Source organism: Hippopotamus amphibius, chromosome 2 (assembly GCF_030028045.1).
Source record: "Hippopotamus amphibius kiboko isolate mHipAmp2 chromosome 2, mHipAmp2.hap2, whole genome shotgun sequence".
Taxonomy (NCBI): Eukaryota; Metazoa; Chordata; class Mammalia; order Artiodactyla; family Hippopotamidae; genus Hippopotamus; species Hippopotamus amphibius.
Genome location: NC_080187.1, coordinates 229263558 through 229281326, shown reverse-complemented (window position 1 = coordinate 229281326; position 17769 = coordinate 229263558). Strand labels below are relative to the sequence as shown.

Genomic DNA, 17769 nt, shown 5'->3' with positions numbered 1-17769 from the left:
ACGTCCATTCAAAACACGTCTCACCGGGGTTCCGCTGTATCCTTTTCATATGAAATGATCAGTGGGTTGAACTAAAGAACATGTAGTCACTAGAAACAAAACAACCCTACCGTACACTCTACTAGCGGGAGACTCAAAGGCTCCCCATCTCTGTCAGAACCTGCTGGAGACCCTCATGGCCCCCAGCATTCTGAAGTCCCAGCCCATATTTTATCAGACATATTAAAAGGCACTCATACAATACTGAAGAAACTGAACTGAAAATAAGGATTATCTTTCATAAGCTTTTCCTTCTTGAGCCCACTCCAATCAGGTTTTTGTCCCCACCCCTCCATTAACACAGCTCTTGCCAAGGTCACCGGTGACCTCAAGGTTGCTAAATCCAATGAGCATCTCTCAGTCTTCAAGCTACCTGACTTGACATGACACCACAGATTCACTCCCTCCTCCCTGAGATGCTTTCTTTACTGGACCTTCAGGTATACGCTTTTCATTTCCCTCCTGTCCTTCAGACTGCTCCTTCTAGGTCTTCTGTACTGATTCCTCCTTATCAACTCACCCTCTAAAGCTGAAGTGCCTCAGGCTCAGCCCAAGTCCCTCATCACAGAAAAAGGAACTCACAGTTCCTTCTTCCCACGGTGTGGGTCAACAGAATTAATATCCAGAATAACACTGTTGCTTAGGGAATGGAAACACTTAATTAGGTCCACTCTGTCAGAAATACGTGCGTAATTCCTTTAGCTTAAGATACATGCTTATGAGATGTCTTCTCTTTTCCACAAAGTATAAACACTGATATGACCCAAAGCTTGGTCCATGGACTGCTTTCCCTGTCTGCACACATTCCCTGTATGATTTCCTCCAAAGTCAGCTGGCAACTTCCAAATTTCTATCTCTAGCCTGGACCTCTTCCTTAAACACCAGATTCCTAAATCCAACAAGCTGCTCAACTTCTCCACGTGGAAGCTGAACGTAACATGTTCACAATGGCTCTTGGTTATCTTTCCAAAAGCAGCTCCTCCAACAGATCCCCATCTCAGTTCACGGCTACTCCATAATTATGCAAAAAGCCTTGGTGCAACCCTTCCTCCGATCTCTCTTTCTCACATTCCTCAAACAACTGTCACGAAATCTTATTGGTTCGACCTATAAAATAAATCTTGGTCATTTCTCACCACCTCCTCCACTGCTCCTGGCATCTCTCAACTGGATTATTGCCAACAGCTGCTAACTTAAATCCCTGCTTCCAGGGACCACCCCACTCTATTTTTCTATCTCAACAAAGCAACCAGTGATTCTATTAAAATGCAAGGCAAATCACCTAACTCTTCTGCTCAGAACTCTCCAGTGACCCCCCATTTCCCTCAGAGTAAAAGCCAAAGCTGTTAAAATATTCCACCAGGCAGATTCTACGTGATGAACTCCCCAAACCTCTATAACCTCACCTACTACCACTTTGTGGACTTTTCACGGGTCCTGGAACAGACCAGGCACACGTCTGTCCGAGGCCTTCGCTGGTGCCTCTGCTGGAACACTCTTCCCCCAGGTGTCTCTGTACGGCCAAGTTCCTCCCCCAAGTCACCTTCTCAGGGAGTCCGACCTTGACCACAGTATCTGAAATTGCCAAAGGCCCCGCTTCCCTCCTCCAGCACTCCTGATGCCCCTTACCCTGGTCTGCCTTTTCTTCTTCCAAACATACTAGTGTCTAAAATACGACAGCTTTGTTATGTTTAGTCTTTGTCTCCTAATAGGATACAGGCTCCACAAAGGCCGGATTTTTTTCCCTCTTTTATTCTGTTCACTGATATAGCTCTGGGGCCTAGAACAGTGCCTAACACACGGTAGGCATGTATTACATTGAATGAATGAATTTAAACATTTAATAATTTCAATTTCATAATTTTCTTTTAATATTTGAGACTTTTACCGAACCCTGAACATTTTTGCTGCTCCTAGAAAAGCTCCTTTGTACTTGAGGAATAGAAAGACCCCAGCCTGACCTCCTGTCCCAACACAAATCCAGCAGCCCCAGGGAAGCCAGGGCCATCCTACCGTCGGCCGTCATTGGTTCTGCTCCAGGAGTCTACTTAGCATTTAGCGGGACACACCTAATACCTCCCCAAACACATACATGTTGTTCCCCACCTGGACAGGAAACACTTTGGCAGGACTTGCACTAAGCATTCAACACAGTCCTGGATAGTTCATACAGAAGTAAAATCTGTTTCTTGATGAACTTAGTGAACATTTTTAAAGTATTAAGTTTATTAAGTTTAAGATACTATACAGCACATAACAGGACACAAGATTATCCAGGATAGGCCTCCTTTTTAATGAACAGAGAAGAATGACACCATGATTATTCTGGACCATCCTGTGCCTATTTTGACTGGCTTTATAATTATGCTATTTAGATGTAAATGTCTTTCTAATGTGCTTAAGTTTGTTTTTCTTAAACACCCCTTAGAAACTTTCAGACTATTAATTTTCTTTGAATGAATGGTTTAAAAATCTTAACTTTTAGGCCTAACAGAAAACCGTAAAAGGATCTGACCCACATCATATAAACTGTGCCAATGGTGGGGCTTGAGAGGAATAAACAATTGCTGTATCCCAATAATAGTGGCTTTCGCATGAAATCTACAGGGCACAAGAGGAAAAGACATGGGCCACTGGTGCTCTTTAAGTTCAAAAGTGCTTTATACCACATTATTCATCACAAAGAGAACTTTCAAAATCTGTAAATTTACTTTTGGGCAGCTGGGAAGAAATAATTAGCAAGCAGGCAGAAGCTGGGGGAATGAGACTGCTGGAAATAGGAGAATTAGGAAAAATAACTCAGTTAGTGATCAGTGGGACATGCCAGCTGTTCTTGGTGCAGCAGGAGAGATTGCTCAATATCTGTCACTGAGAAATACTACCACTGGTTCCCTACTTAATGCGATCAAGACACAAAATAAAATCTTGCGAGCAACTGCTTGTAAACAAAAGCTTAGGCATTTCCAAGAGCTAGAAATCTTTCTATACATCGTTTCTGTGTGTCTTCAGTGGTAAGAGCTAACTTTCCTGGCTGTTTACTGGGTCACCCCATGGCACTTGCTTTCTATGTGCTAGTCCACGCAATCAAAACAAACCTGTGGGACAGCTGCTATTCCTATCTTCCTTTCACAGATGAGGAAAAAGAGATTCAGAGTTAAGTAACTTCCCCAAGGACACACATTGGAGAACAGTGGAGCCTAGATGTGGACCCCAGGGAACTAAGCTCAAAAATCTTGTTCTTAACATGTATATTTTACTGCCCCTCTTCCACTGTGTCTTCAAAACGTATTATTCTTTTCTGTAGTAACTTCAGTGAGCAACTTGTCTCTTATTTATCTCTTATTTTCTAAGATTATACATGCTAAGTTTTTGCTCATATAAGCAGTATCATTTGAACAGTATATATTATTTACGACCCACTTACAAAACTTCAGGTTTTTTTCCATTGCTTTGTTTTTACCTTCTTAATGAGCCTACGTTGAAATTTTGAGTCTTTTCTTGAACCATGAAAATGTCCTTTTTCCTCTTTAGGGAAACATGAAAGAAAATATCTACATCAATAGTCTTTCTTCATGAGCACTTTGTTTTATCTATTATATTTCTCATACTCCTAGGTCTTATTACAGTAAGTGCTTCCTGGGGATGGCCACAGATTTCAGCATCAGAATTTCACTGTTGTTTCTGGTAGACAGAGACCAGAAACTGGATGTTTCCAGGGATATTTAAAAAAAGACAACGTGAAGGGAGGGGGTGGGAGTGGAGGAGAAGAGTGTACACACGTGGGAGGGAGCACAATGGCAAAAATACACGTATATTTGCATATATTCTTATTCTTAGCAATGAACTCCTGTGAAGATATTTAGAAAGCAGTCCTTTGAAATTAGGGTCCCTCCTAGATCATTTATGGATGAATAAAACAAGGAGCCAGGAAGGAGCTCAAGATATCACCTACTTGGTACTTAAAACCCAGAGTCTCCCTGGAGAGCCCTAGAAGAGAAGAAAGGAGGAGAAAGGAGTTGAAGAGAAATTCCAAGGGCTCTGTATGGGCGGCAGAGGCAAAGCAGGCTTGAGGAAGTATAATTCTGCCTCACGGGGCCACAGCCCCACCTCCTCCAGGCAGGTCTGCTTCTGTCTGAACCGAGCCACAGGATACCTCTGCGTGGATCAGGAAAGGGCATCCCGTCCTCCAGGCCAGTGGACGCACTGCTTGGACAACAGAGTAGCGGACTGGGTTGCAGCCCTCAGATGCCACTAGTCTAGACTAGACTGGACGTCAGAAGCGGCTTCTGCCCTCTGCACTGTCATTACCCGTGAGACTCCTGAGTCACTCAGTCTTCTGGATCTTCAGTCCCCTCAGCTTTCAAAAATGAACGGGCTAGCTGCCACTTAAGGTCCCTTCCCTCTTCCCAATTCTCAGGTCAAATCCGGCAATATCCAGCTGGTATATTCCAAAATGCATCCCTGAAACACTAGGATTCCATGAACTGAGTTGAGCCTTTAGTATTTGTGTGATGATGTACTTTTTTCTCTCATGTTTCTGATGTATTTTTTTTTTTGCTTTTAATCTTAACTCTTCTTTCAATTCCAAAGTGCTCGATTTTTCTTGAGCTATCAAAAGGTCACGCCCCACACATCAGCCCCAAACTACCCAAACATCTATCGACAGAATGGATAAACCAGGTATATTTATTCACAGGAAAAAAAAAGGGCTGATACCTGAATCAATGCGGACATGACACCATGTTGAGTTAAGACACAAAAAAGAACTTATATTTGATTGCATTTAAATGCAGCCCAAGAACAGGTTAAAAGTAACCTAGGACAATAAAAGTCAGAACAGTGGTCCTCCTCAGGGCAGGGATTATTATTGCAAGGAGAAGCCTGGGGGCGGGCGGGGGGGGGGGGGGGGGGGGGGCTGGTAGTGCACCTGGTAAGGTTCTGTTTCTTGGTCTGGATGCTGGTTGCCTAGATATGATCACTGTGTGCTGTACACTTCCGAGCTGTGCATACTTCTGGTTGTGTGTAATTATTCAGCACCAAGTTCAAAGAAATAGAGCCACAGGGACACCCACTTCCTCCAAACATAAGCCATCCACTAAAACTGGACAGCCATAAGTGCTGCTACCTGCAGGGAGAAAATTAACTACATTTCATTTAATGTGAATCAGACAAAGAACCACCTGAGAAGCTAAGTGGGAAACTTCATTCATTTCCTCAAATCCTCATCCACAATTTCCTCTACTCTTATAATGATTTCCTCCCTCACATGGAACCGTGACTACAAGGTACCGTAAAATATTGCTTTTGCCTCTATCTTCATATGCCAGTAAAACGTTACTGCTCAAAGTCCTATAACATAGATGTACAAAGGCAAAGTTATTAGAAAACATCTGAAAATATCCCGGGATAATCTAATTGGAATATTGAGGCTCGAAATATTTCCTTTGGTCAGAATTATCCCAATTATCACATTACTGAAACGACCTGGTTAACGCCCAAATCTCTACCTAGGTTCTGGCTGTGTAGATTAAACTCTGCTAGGTAAGGCCACATAGGTGGGGAAAGGCATTCCAGAAAACGCTGTGCTACAGACAACTCCAAAGAATCTCCAGGAAACACTGCCTCCTCCTTTGCTCCACGTTTGGTTCAACTGTGACTGTCTTGGCACCACACGTGCACCACTTTCCTCCTTCCATGATGCAACCAGCTGTCAGAGCAGTGATTTCCTTCCCCTCCCCAGGGTTCTAGGATCCCTCAGGGTACACTGCATGACGGCTCCCTGTGATACAGATGAAAAGCGATAGTGCACAAAGTTGCATCCGAAGCAATTACACCACTAAATCATATAGCTGCAAACACAGATTGCTTGTTTTCACTCAAAACTTTATGATAGGCGTTACTGCTGCAGAGTCCCTCTGGTCCCCCAGCACGGGGGGTGGGCGTCAGCGTTCTTCCAAATGCTAGAGGTCTACTTAAATATTTCTCCAATCATTAGAACTTAGGCAAAAAAATGTCTCCAGCCTCTGAAATGGAAAGTGGCGAAGGGTGGACTGGGGGTGGGGAGGAGAGGACAGTCATAAGCCTCCAGTCCCTGAATGCTATAACAGGTAACACCAAACCAGTGATTCCACACAAATGCGGGCAAGGTTTCCAGGACAAACATCACTTAGCAGCACTGTTTCATGTTGTACACATACCTTACAGGGCACCTGAATTCTAATCCTTTTTTTCTCAGCTAAAAAGATCTTATTCTTTAATTTCCACTTTTAAATAGAAAGCTTTCCCTACTTCAGCCTTGTTCTCAATTCTCATCCTTCTAAGTTTAGATTCTCCTTGCAAGTCAATGCCCAGTATTCTACTTTCTTCCTTCATCTCAAATTATCCCTTTAACTTGTTTCTACTTATTTTTATAGGCCCCCAAAGCCTCTTCCTCAGAATAATGTGCAATTCAAAAAGCCCTCTCAACTACTACCTATATCAAAGTTTAACTAGAGGCCAACAATACCATTTTTCCTGTTTGAGTTTCACGAAAGATACATTGTAACTAAAATTTCACCACTCATAAATTCCTTCACTAAATCTTTCCTTCCCCCCCCAAAACTCAATTGTTTTACATACAATCACAATGTAATCAAACACCCAAAATGTATAATTATATAATCATACAAAGACGTCCTAAAAATATATAATTTTACATGTATAACACACACCCTTTATAACTCTGGTATTGGGAGTAAGATGTGTTTGTTGTTTCTTGTTGAGAAAGAAGGGTAGAGGCTCATCATACATTGCTATATCAGAAACCACACTGTGTTACAACAGGATTCTACTGAAGATTGTAAACACGTTTAAAACTCTTTTTTTCTTTAAAAGAAACAAGTTGGAATTGCATAAGCGAAAAGCAAAGCTTCTACGCTTTGCCCATAAGGATATACAATACTTATAACTGAAGGTCTGTCCCTTTTAATTAAAAGAAGAAGAGGACGGCGATGAGGAGGACAGAATTAGAAGGGGGTGGAGGGGAGAATACACGATACTGAATACCTCCAGTTCCCCACAGGTTTCGTCTACCACACCAGGGCATTTATGCGGTTGGCATTAATGAGTAGTAGGAAAAACCCACCTCCCATAAACGCAGAAAACGTTCTATCCTTTAGAAGACTTGAAACAATATTAAAATGACGTTAACGAAGACTGGTGAAATTTAGTTCTGAACTCAGAAAACCACCTAAGGGATAACTTGTGAATGCCATCTGGGATCCAGGCAGCCTCATCCACAAAAGGGAAAACTGGTTGAGATCATCCAAATCTAAAATTCACATACATTTTTACATCTGGACTGAATTAATCTTTTCTTGGTACCGGCTTTCATGTATTAAAATAATTGTTTGCAGGTTTTAGCTTTTTTTTTTTTTTTCTTTTAAACCCACAGGCTCAGAAATCAAAATGTGCAATATCCAAGTTGAAAACTACAAAGAATTCCTTTATCAAAAAAGTTAGTTGTGAGACAGGTCTCATTCACACTAAACTCTGAACTTGACAGCTCAGTCAAAAACAATTCTGTTTGAAACTTTCATTTCAAGCATCTGCCACAAAAGGCTACACAGTCTATTATGTCATAAGTTCTGAAAGCCAAAAACTTTGTCAGTGTAGTTAAAAGTGGAAACAAAGTTCAGAAATCAGAAAAGCTCTACAACACCCTCCCCCCTCCCCAATTCAGCTAGCCCAGCTGAATGAGTTTTTAAATAACTTGTAGCTAAAAATTTTTACATAGCACATGAACATTTTGCTTTCAAAAGCAGCGATCTTCACCCTGGCCCATTCAGTTTTCCTGCAGAGCCAGGAGCATCTTAAACCTACAAGTTCAAATTATGTATCTGAAGCTGGTAGCTTACCCCTAACTGCCCCCCCAAAAGCAGGGGACAGAAACAGAGAAAGATTTCCAGTCCCTTCAAATCTTTGGGGGCCCTGCAAGAACTGCCGGTGACTGTGGCCCCTCCGTGTCAGACCGCAGGCACTCTTACAAGCCATTCAAGGGGGGGGGAGGGGTGGAGGGGGAGGAGAATTAGTTCATATTACAGGCAGTCTGCTTTCTGGAAAAGATATCCTGCAGATAACTCGACAGTAGATATCCCCAGGGGGACCCTTCTCATCTAATAATCCCAGAAGTCCATTTTAATATGGAATATAAATCCAATATGTTTACAAACACAATGAAGGAGCATTCACATGTCAGCTGTCTCGTACTGTGGAGTATTTTCATTTTTAACATAACACTTTTATTTCTCTAAACCACACCCAAGGAAAAATGATTAAGTGCTAGAAGTTTTATGCTACAAAGGACTACAGCACAGGCATCTGTTTTCCTGCCTCTTTCTGGTCTTCTCCCCTCCCCCAGTCTCCATGCTGCAGGCGGTGTGTAGGTCTTGGTGCTTGTTAAATTTACTTTCTACAATGGTTTCATAACGGTGTAGATTCTGAAAAACTTCTGATTCTTTAACACTGCTGAGCCTACATTTATGCTCTGCTCTAAGAAGAGAAATCCAAAAGTAAGAAGCCTTTTTAATGACAGATGTGTTACGGAAAATTTTCCCCGCAAAGTTTTGATGCTGTGAAACATCAACTCCCTGAAATCACAGAAAGGAAATGACTTACATTCCTGGAAAATGAAGCCACTAGCAGCTTTCTCCAACAGTGTTCTCTAATCCCTAAACTACACCCTGTAGCGACGGGGAGCATCCCGTGCAGGGACTAAATTTAAATAGAGGCTCATAAAAACCAGTCCACAAACCTCGTCGGGTCCCCAAGAAGAAGAGACGGGCAGCCTACAGGAGAAACCCGGCAGGAGGTGCGCTCCCCGCACACCGGGGAAGGCGGGGGGGCACAGGCTCGGAGCCCCGGGCGGCCTGCGAGCGCCGGCCGACGTCTGCGCTCCGCGGCGGGCCGCGCACCGGCCCCGGGGAGACGGGCCGCCCCGGGCTCCGCCACGAGGCCCGGACGGGAGGGCCGTCGAGGCGCGGCCGTTCCTCGGGACACCGCCCGGCCCCTGGAGAGGCGCCGGCTCCCATGTCGACTTTCCAATGCGCTTCTCCTGACAGCTTCCCGTGCCTGCCTGCCTTCCAGAAGACGCCCTCGCCAGGGGGCCGCGCCGGCGCGGGGCCGGGGCGCTGCCGGCGTCGCCGCGGAGCTCGCGCGGGGCCCCCGCCGTCCCTCCCCGACGGCGCCGCCCGGCTCCCCATCCCGCAGGCCGCGCCCCCCGCTCGCCTCCCGGCGCGGCCCCCTTCCGGCGCCCCCGACCGCGCAGCGCCCGGGACGACGGCGCGCACAGCAGGCGGCCCCCAGGGCCCCGGGGCTCGGGCCCCGCGCCGGCCGGCCTGCCGCCCCCGCCCGCTCCGCCGCGGAGCAGCGCCCTCCCTCCCCGCCCGGAGCCCGACGCCGGGGCCGCGGCCGCCAGCAGACGACGCGGAGCCGCCCGGCCGGCGGGGGGCACAGGCGGCGGCTGGGGGCGGCCTGCGCAGCCCCGGGCGCCGGGTCCCGCTCGTACCTCGGAGAGAGTCCGCGGCGCCGGGCGTCGGACCCGCCGCAGCTCCCAGCGCCTTCCTGCCGGCGCCCGCCTGCCCCGCCGCTCTCAGCCCCGGCCCCGCGCGGCCTGCCTGCCGGCCGAGCGCTCCGCGTCCGCCCCGCCCTCGCCCCGCCCCGGCCCGCCCCTCTCCCCGCCTCCCGCCCCGCCCCCGAGGCTCCGCCCTCGCCAGCAGCCCCGAGGGGCGGGGCGGGGCGGGGCAGAAGGCGGGGCGGCCGCAGAGCCGCCGCACGTGGAGCGCGCGCAGGCCCCGCCCCAGGCCCAACCCAGCGTCCCGCGCGGGGGCGCCGCGAGTCGGGGGCGGGGGCAGCGCGGCGCTCCAGGCCTTCCCCCGCGGGGTGGAGATGCCGGCAGCGTCCCCGCTCCAGGCTAGTGGCCCCTCCGCCGCCGGAGCCCGGCCCGGCTGGCTGGGGGCGGCTGTTTGGCCTGAGCGCCCACTTCCGCATTCGGCAGCGCGGTGGGGGGGCGGGGACCCGGGCGAGGAGGCGGTCCCGGCGGAGGCGGCTTCGTGCGCTCCCGCCCCCGCCCGCGGCTGGAGACGCGGCGCTGCGGGGGATCTGCGCCCGGGGACCACGCCCCCCCGCCAGCCCCGCCCCCCGGGCCTCAGGCGGGCGCGGCCTCGGTCCCTGTGGCCGCCGAGCCCTGAGGAAGGGCGTTCGCCCGCCCTCGACGGGGGCCGGGGGCCAGGCGGGTGGAGGCGCGAGGGCCCGAGGCCGCGGAGGGAGAGGGCTTTGCTGCTGTCCGCGGCTGGGCCTGGGGCAGGGGGAGCGGCGCCCCTCCGGGCCGCCCGCGCTGCCGGGTCGCGCTCGTGGGTGCGGAGACGGGGAGGGAGGCAAAGCGCCGGCGCCCCCGGGCCCCCGCGCCCCCGCACCCCCGCCCCTAGGCCCCCGGGCCCCCACCCGCGCTCCCGTACCCCGACCCGCGCCCCCGGGCCCCCGTGCCCCCACCCGCCCCCCCGTACCCCCACCCCCGCACCCGGGCCGCCCTCGCCCCCGTACCCCCACCCGCGCCCCCAGCGCGGACAGTGCATTCGCAGCTTATTTCAGATAAAGCAGAGCGGCGCCTGAGCCTGGCATGATCTGAAGGCATGACTCGGTTAATGGGGAGGAGGACGGGAATTCTGCTCCCGTGACTGCCTTTTAAGTTAGTTGCATTTAATTAACAGAGTATAAAAGTGTGTTTAGTAGTTAATGACAACGTTGGCATTTAAAAGTGGAGGGTTGGCTTCCTAGGTGGCGCAGTGGTTAAGAATCCGCCTGCCAATGCAGAGGTCACGGGTTCGATCCCAGCTCCAGGAAGATCCCACATGCCGCGGAGCAACTAAGCCCGTGTGCCACAAAAAAAAAAAAAAAAAAAAAGTGGAGGGTTATACTCTCTCCTGTGTGTCTGTAATATGCACTCAGGATGAGCGTGTGTCCAAACAGTAGTTGGTAAGGTTTTAAATTAATTTGATATCTAATGAGATAACCCAGCTTTTCATATATGAAGATAAATGAGACGAGTGAGGAATATAATACCATCTTGGAAAATGATTCCTAATTCTGACTTTTTTTTTTCAGGCTTCACGCATATAAATCTAGCAGATAAAGAATAACATAGATTGTAAAACATTCCTGCAATATGAAATGAATAGGTAACCCAAGGAGCAAAATATTTTAAACCAATTTTTTAAAACGTGTTTAAGATTGGGTTTGTTGTCTAGAATTTGATTATAGCAAAATTTTCTATATGAATATTTTTTTAATCATAGTGACCATGTTAGCAGTATGAATGCCATGATAAACATAGCCTATTAACATGATACACCTTGTAAACTAAGTACTTTAAAACTCTTAAAAATCAGTTTTATAAACTCCTGAAACATCATAAAATTCCGAAAGGACTGCTTTGGGAAACAAAACAATCCTCTCAAGGTGGAAATGCAACAGAGAAAGGATGGGTTGTTTCAGATGATTCTTATCACAGGAAACATTTTTTCTGTGCTTATTACAATAAAGAATGAAGTTTTGTAGATAAAGTTATATGCGATGATTCCTTTTGATGTCAAGGTGTAGATTTATTTTCATTGGTATGATGTTTTCCTACATATGAGACATTCCCCATCACGCGAGACAGTATCCTAAAACACAACTTAAACTAATACTTTCTCCCTTTCTCCATAGCATGTAAGTATTAACATAACTATGTTTTTGTTTTAGTTTTATTAGGAAGGGGTTATTCGTCCCATGAATTTATTTATTATTTACACCAAGTGTGGGGTTAGGCTCTGGGATTCAAACCTAAACGTGGAATCTTGGAGTCGTTTGCGGGAACGGGTGAGTGGGTAAACAGTTACAATATACTTAACGCTTGCTGTGGTAGAGAGAGGCAAGAGGAGTAATGGGAAGGCCTAGAACCTCCAGGGAGGGCTTCAGACATACCCTGTCAGCTGGGAAGGATGAAGGCAAGTTTGGGAAGACGCTGGTTGAGGTGATGGCTCTCAAACGTGGCCGCACATTGCAACCACCTGGGGACGTTAGAAACCTCCTGATGCCTGTGTCGCGGGCATATGATTTAATTGGCCTGGGATGCGGGCTGGGCTTGGGAATGTTTTCAAGACCCTCAGATTATTCTAAGTGGAGACACGTGTGGGAACCGTGGATTACGGTACCTCGGGAAGAGAGCGCCAAGCGAGCAGGTGCATGCAGGCGCGGTTTTAAAGGACAGTGGCCATGGCCTCATTTTGTAATTGAAGAGGCTTAAGCTTTGGTGGGTAATAGTTACACATTTTTATGTAAGAAACACAGTTATATAGAAAAGGAGATGTGAACTGCTATAATTTACATTCCAAGTATTTTCCAAACACCAGAATAGTACGTGAAGAATTAAGATCCGTTCAGTATGTTAGGAGGAAAAATTTAGTTTGTTTTCATCTTTTATACATAATTCAAGGGAATATGGGACTTGCAGCATGTTTTAATGCTGAAATATAAATTCTAATCAAAGGGAGAAGCCAGTAGATTGACATATCAGCTTTTAAAGAATACTTTCCCCAAATTAGATACTGTTCATCATTCTGGCTGAAGGTCGTCATAAAGAAATTAGGGTCCTTTTTCTTTTTGGTAATTACTAAAGTTCACTGAAAAAGCAAAATTAAATGCATTTTAAAGCAAAATACATTTAAGTAGATCTTACTCTGAGGTCTTAAACGTCCCTTTAGCTAATGTATATTACTTTGAAAGAAAAAAAGAATCACAGGTGGAAACAAATAGTGCAATGATGTAGTCCTGGTTTCCACTGACTAAAACTCAAAGTTCCCTTTTTATTATTCTAGTTAGTATATAAATGGTGCTCTGTAAAATAAAAACACAAAAAAGAGATCCGCATTCTCAAGGAAAGGCAGGAGAATTGATTAACAGTCATTTAATCCAGCTGCCTCATTATTACGTATCAGGCGTCCCTAACCAGGAATAGAAAGAATCACAGTTGAGGCCTGAACAACACAAGTGGGAACTGCACAGGTCCACTTAGATGTGGATTTTTTCCCATAGTTAATCCTGCAGTACTACAGGATCCGCTATTTGTTGAATCTGTAGATGTGGACCTGCAGACACAGAGAAACCACATATATGGCGGAACTAAGGGTACATGTGCATATGTGGAGGGCCAACTGTAAGTTATGATTGGATTTTGGACTGCACAGAGGGTTGGGACCCCTAAACCCCGCCCCCACCCCTCGGTTGTTCAAGAGTCCACTGTGTTTTGCAGAGGCAGCACGGCATCACGATTAACATCATGTACCAGTCTAGCTCAGGAGGATTTACCCAATTTAGAGATACTAACATGAAAAAAAGTTAAATTCATTAAATTCTGTTTTCCTGGCCATCACATTTTGAGACACTATTTTAAAATAGTTTAACTTGATTATCCTGGGACAAAGTCTGGTTTTAATACAGCATATAAAAGTTTACAGGAGATATATTTGAAGAGCTTCTTTCTTTCTGTTCCATTAGGGTTTTATTTCACCACAAACACCACATTCCAGCTCCTTGAGGGCTTGAATATTTGAATACTCTAGACAAAAGTTTCCATAGGACTGGGGGCGAGGGGGGCAGGCCAGGCCCTTCACTCTTGAGGAGAGGCTGCTCTAAGTGGTGCAGCAGAGGTATTAGCTATGCAAGGTAGGAGAGCTCAGCTCAGAGAATTGCACTGAGGTCTTGGAATTAAGTGTGAAAAGAGCACTGCTTGCTGCCTTGTACATGGGCCTCACGTTCTAGAGAAGACCGAGGACAGGTAGAAGGGCCCTCGTACCAAAAAATGTCTAGTAGAAGGGACGAGACAAGGGGTAGACGCCCTACAGTATAAAGCCTCCTGATGTGTGCCGCTTGTGTGTTTATACAACGGGCCTTCAAGGTTCCAAAGCAGTTTTTCACCTTGAATTCCGATTCCTTGATGACTCTCCAAAAAGCTGGAAGAACACATGCCTAACCCCCAGAGACGGGAGGCAACGCCCTCCCCTCCCCACTGGGGGAAACAGATGAGAAAAGAGAGGAAGTAGGACTCCAGCGACAGCCTGTTTACTCTGAGTTATGCCTCAGGCCCCCTCCGAGGACCTTTATCTGGGATAGTGTTCTAGGTGGCATCACTTTCAAACACAAACCATAACAGTACGAAATTCTCTCCCATATTTAATGCCATCGAATCGATGAGTGCCTGAGAAACATGAAACATACCGAACTAGAACGGGGGAGGTGTGGACGTCCATCTTCCCGAACGAATACAGACGTACAGCCTACCCAATTCTGGCTTTCTTGAGGGAAATTCCATTTACGAAGAAGGTTTATGAAATATGTCCAGTCTGTTTTCATTTGGTTACCTTGAGTAGATTGTAGGCATAACAAACATGCTCTTAAGCTTGATTTTTTAGTTTCTTAAAAAAGAATGATGGCTAAAAGTGCAAATAAGATGTGCTTGCTCTGGAATGTCACAGGAGATTCACTGAGGCTAAAGGACTCTGTTGGTGGGGCCTCCAAGAGACGCCCTACCCATCTGCAGTGGTTGGGATTTCGGTTGTAACACAAGGTCCTGGCGTGCTGGTTATTTCAACAGGGAAAAAGTATTTGTGAATACCTACATCAGAGCCCTGTTTCCCTTTCACCTGATCCCAGTTTAGAAATTAAATCTACATTCACTCTTGTTTAGCTTGGCTGTGGAACCTAATGCCAAAAAAATCTTATGAAATTCTTCTACAGGCAAAGCAGTTCCATTTTTCTTTCTCAAGGGTAGCCTAATATATCATGCTATTAGCCTAAGCAGAATTCTTATGCTCTAGTTCTTTGAAGAAGGAACACTGGTAATTAGACTATGGAGTTGGAATTAGGAATCACAGCTTGTGAGATTGTTCTCAGAGGACCTCAGACCCTGAAGTTTAGTTTTGACAGGCTGGGAGAAAAAAGTGCTGGTTGATGGCACTCTTAACTAGATCTAGCTTTGAAAGTAAGACCCTTCGGGGGTGCCAGGGAATAGGCTTTCTTAAACCTGCTTTCTGTTAAAAAAAATACTTTAATAAAGTATTTGTAATTCACATATCATTAAGCCAAACATTCTATGTGATTTCTTGAGCAGAAAAGTAGAATCAGCAAGTTAATGACATTCTCTTCTGCCAATACTTCTATATTGGATAATTTTTGTCACTTTCATCCCAATTTCTTAAAAGATAATGGGAATATATACCTACTGCATAATTTTATATACATACAGACTTAATATACAAGTGAATATAAACTATTTTATTATCACATCACTTAGTTTTTTGCTAACATTTTCACAGTCTGAAATTATTTATGAATATGTTCACTTGTTTGTCAATTGTCTCTCCATGTAGAATAGAAGCTTCATGTGAGCACAGATCTAACCTCTCTGACTTCCGTGGCCCCAGAATCTAGAACAGTGTCTGGTACATATTTGCTGAATGAATGAATCCCATAAACTATGTGTAGGGAGGGTGCGTGTGTGCGTGCACACGCGTGCATAGCTACTTTGAGAGTGAGATGGAAAAAAGAGAGAAGGCACTGAAATGAGCATGGGAGAGGATTCACATTTGTTGAGATTGTTCTTGGACAGATATCCTAGGTAATGATGAGAAAGGATCAATCCCTTAAGAAGACTTTGGGTTGGTTTGAATGCGACATCGTACATCAGCTAGTTCACCTAACGTTTGTATTTAAAGTATAAATACATGATATAATTATCAATGTTCTCTCTTTCCTGATATTCCTTAATGTATATTTTATTTCTGTTTGAGCCTTCCTCCTGCCTTTCACTACTCACCCCCCAGTTTTTTGAGATACGAAGAAGAATGTTAGAGGGATTTTACTAGACCAGTTAATCAATTATTGAATTCCTTGCCAGGAAAACGTTCTGATGAATCCCCTTGGGGACAGAGTGGTTTGAGTTGAGCAAGGGGAAGCTAAGTGGCCTTGCCTCTATTTGTTTGGTTCCTCTACCTCCATGAGAAGCTTAAGTGGACCTTGTGTCATCTGCTCCATCTCTGAACACTGGAAACTGCTCTGTGCACCACGTCCTGCCCTTCTACCTCTCCCACCAGAGCTGTTGTCTGACCTTGAGACTTTCAGTCACCACCTCCCACCCTACCCCCCACCCCCCAGTTCTTTCAGTTCATTAGCTGGTTTTGACTCCCCTTCTTTCCCCTTTGACTTTCATGCCTGGACGCACCATGTTGAATACATTCTCCCACTTCATCTCAACGTCCCATATCTCCCTGATCTTCTAATGCAGCTTTCTTAACAATCCCCAAATTCAACTCAATCATCCATGTTCTCGCATTTTGCTTTAAAGCCACTGAGGAAGATTAAAGAAAATCGAATAAGTGAGTCGCTTAGTCACATCACCAAGACGACAGCTGCATCAGTGAAGCGCTCACAAATGCTTGGTCAACTTTTTACTCACTCCCCGTTGGCTCCCTTTTCCTTTCACTACAATGACCGTTCTGGTTTTTTCTGGCTCTTAAGCCTCATCCCACTCTGAAACCCTGCCACTCTCAAGGGTCAGTCTAGCCTGACGCTCGGCTGGTCACTGGTCTAAAAGGTTTATAAGTATCACCTCGTTGAATCTTCACGACAGCCCTTTGAGGGAGGTACTGTCATTATCCCTGGATTTCAGATGCCCAAGAACTGAAGAAAATAAGTGGTTGTGCCTGGATCTGAACTCAGGAAATCTGACTCCAAGCTCATGCTTTCTGCCTAAACTGCCTTACTTCTGGTGCAGAGCTGATCAGGCATCTTCTCAGGAGGGCTCTAGTCCTCTCCACTTCCAAGCTTCCATGCACCTTCCTCTTAGGCCATTCTCTCCTAACTCTTCTCAGTCAGTCTCCTCCCACCAAAGCTCTGTATCCCAAGTTTCCCCAGCTGCTTGAGGGCCTTCTCTATCATTCATTTGTTTATTCATTTAGGAAGTTCTTATTAAGTACCTAATGTGTACCAGGGGTTGGGGACACAGAGGTAAACGAGACCTAATCTCCCATCCTGGAGTTAAATTTTAATTATCCACTCTCCCTCTTAAATATCCAATATCTGACCCTCTTCTAGACCATTCTTTCTACCTACAGAATGTGAAGTCACTGTATATTCCACACTACATCTAGCAACAGCCCTGGCAAGGCAGCAGGTACGTGTTGGACAGGGGGAGGAGCAATTCCAGGTCAAGTCCTCAAAGTTTGGAAGTTTGTTTTTAGTCCTCTTTCTGAAAAGTGGTCCATTGAGGTGATCTGAGCAGACCTGGGAAGGTTCTGAAAACCAGCGTTTTGTCTGTGTGTATTTCTGGGGCCGCGCCACATGGCATGTGGGATCTTAGTTCCCTGACCAGGGATGGAACCTGCGGTGGAAATGCGGAGTCTCAACTACTGGACCACGAGGGAAGTCCAACATGTTGTCATTATTGACTGCCTAGTTGCATTGTATTTTTTTTTTTTTACTAGTTGCATTTTAGCTGAAATGTATTCTCATAAAGTTACCTCAAACTGGTACCTATCCAAGAATAAGTACAAGTTTAAGCCTTGTTTTCTGCGATTGTGGAAAGAAAGGCACGAGGCCTTATTACAGGACTTTCAGCATTTTTAAGAGGGGAGATATATATTTGTGAGATAAGGCACT

At 46.1% G+C, this 17769-nt stretch overlaps 1 protein-coding gene across 9 annotated transcripts in view; it reads right to left on the bottom strand.

Annotated features, from left to right (window-relative positions):
• FRMD6 (FERM domain containing 6) overlaps window positions 1–17769 on the bottom strand; it is a 225931-nt gene that overhangs the window by 60095 nt on the left and 148067 nt on the right. Inside the window, exon 1 of one of the 9 annotated variants that reach the window (XM_057723859.1) lies at window positions 9584–9697. The exons of 6 other annotated variants lie outside the window; for them this stretch is intronic. The gene's annotated coding sequence lies outside the window, so the exon portion shown is untranslated. Of the gene's footprint in view, window positions 1–9583; window positions 9698–17769 lie in introns of those variants that run through there. 2 more of the 9 variants (XM_057723865.1, XM_057723862.1) reach the window with 2 other exon arrangements.